General features: G+C 42.4%; 1 long non-coding RNA gene across 1 annotated transcript; it reads left to right on the top strand.

The window, feature by feature from the left end:
- Positions 1-717: 717 nt before the first annotated feature.
- LOC139989327 (uncharacterized) lies at positions 718-1,672 on the top strand. Its single transcript, XR_011800317.1, has 2 exons — positions 718-1,277; positions 1,365-1,672. It is a non-coding gene; the product is annotated as an uncharacterized lncRNA (long non-coding RNA).
- The last annotated feature ends 462 nt before the right edge of the window (positions 1,673-2,134 follow it).

Raw genomic sequence — 2,134 nt, 5'->3', positions numbered from 1 at the left:
GATCTTGGCGTCTCGATGTTAGGTGCACGTAGAAAACGTGAAAGGGGATGCTGAGAGAACGCTTTGAGCCTGTGGTTAATGATACGCGATGATACGCGGCATTCGTCACTGTCCGATGTCCGGCTTGATTGCCGCTACTGTTCTCTATCCTTTATCTTTCGCGGCCTCGTAACCGGCGGCGTGTGTACGCCGTTGCTACGGTTAAATACGTCCACGTGTGCATAAAACGCGTGTGGATCCGAGCGAGCGTAATGCGCCAACCGAGAGTCCGCTCTGGAATTCGAGGCTCCGAGTAGTCGGCTTCGTGATCAACGCTCGCGTTTGGTGAGATGAAAGAAATGGATGCTTCGATGCGAAGAATCGCTGAATATGATTTTTCACTTGAAACTTTCATTTATAGAGAGAATAATAGATACGTAAAAGGTGTTGAAGGTGAGGATATTTTTAATTTCTTTTTTGGGCTGTGAAATATATATGTATTTGAGATACGGAACGATTAAAAATTAAAAATAATGTACTAGTAAAGCATCCAAATTCTTTTTGCGATGGAAACATTCGAGTTTCATATATTTCAATGAAATTCACTCCCTTCAAATGTCAGATATTTCAAGTTCCAATTCGCTACGTCTGGACTTCATGTGATTTCAAATTCAAAGTACCGGGGATTTCGCGCCAACTCGATTATTCTCTCTCTCTCTCTCTCTCTCTCTCTCTCTCTCTCTCTCCCAAGCAAATACAACTTTCATTTCGGAACTTACACCTCGAAAAAAATCCATCCGCTTCACATTCGATCCTCTCGTATGACCTACTTCTGCTCGGCGAATATTCAGACGGTAGGTCAGTTCCCGCGTTTACACAAAACTCGGGCAACCGACGCGTTTATACGCGCTGAATCGGCCGTGATCGTCGCCGAATCCGCGGCCAGAGGGAGACAGCAGACAAAAAGTACGTTTGGCACACTCCACCATTAGCGGTCGCGGCGAGGAGGCCCGGAACGATCGGCCGTAACTCATCCGATGAGCACGAGGATCAGACCAGCTCTGCTCTCCGTTACTCACTGACAGCCAGTCGTGGAAAAAGTTAACTTATTCTAAGCGTGAAACCAGACCCGGACTCCGAAAAGAAGCTGCACATCGTAATCAGTCCCCTCGCGTGCCATCGTCTGTGCTCGACTTTCGCAGGAACCAGAGCGTCTTCCGTTCCTTTATTACCGGCAAAGCTGAATCCTGATTCGTCTCGCCTGACGAGCTGAAATCTCCCGGCTAGGTTTTGTAACGGTAATTAGGATCGAGCCTATTACGGCGATGGCTTTTTACCAGTTCGTCGCCTATTGATATGCATTCCTTGTTTGTTGGTTTTAATAGGGCGAGGCGGACATTGTAGACGGTCAGTGAGGGCAATCTTTTGATGGAAGATGGTGAGAAGTTTTTTGCTCATTGATGTGATTGTCCAGGAATTTATGAGATAATGACAGGCGCTAAAATTATACTTCGTGGGAGAGAAAATGGTTGGACTCTTTCTGCTGGGAAGTATCTGGATACTTGTTTGGCGTTGATAGAATGTAATTTAACTACGAAGTGGTGGTCATTCTTTACGATCATGACATAAAGAGGATGAAATTTGTTTGTAGAAAACAGCATGCAATAATAAAATTCTTTATTGTCAAGCTTCATGGAAGTATTGTATTTTTGTTATTTGGAACGTTCTCTGAGTTACTAATCTGATATTTCTTTCTAAGATAGAAAATCTAATTCAACGATATTTAAAAATATAGTATTTTTGATCCAGTGATTTCATAAGAAGATATTAGATGCTAGTCGTTAACTTGCCATTAGTTTCTGTTATTTGATAAAATTCATACAAGTACTGCTAATAGCGTAGAACGAATTTGGATATTATTATGAAACGTACATATAGTTACACAATATATTTAACCATTTTCTCTCTCTCTGAAATCGATTAACGAGTCCTGGGAAAACAATGTCCAAGAATGTCTAATATCGTCTCAACTAACAGAAATCACTCGTATCCTAATCGAATCTTGTAATGTAGAAACACATATGAACATTCCATTACGGTGTACCGGTGGCATTTAATCTTGCGTCAGTGGCACAATTTGCAGTACCTTATCAAG

Source organism: Bombus fervidus, chromosome 7 (genome assembly GCF_041682495.2).
Source record: "Bombus fervidus isolate BK054 chromosome 7, iyBomFerv1, whole genome shotgun sequence".
In the NCBI taxonomy this organism is placed as follows: Eukaryota; Metazoa; Arthropoda; class Insecta; order Hymenoptera; family Apidae; genus Bombus; species Bombus fervidus.
This window is presented reverse-complemented; position numbering and strand designations above follow the sequence as displayed.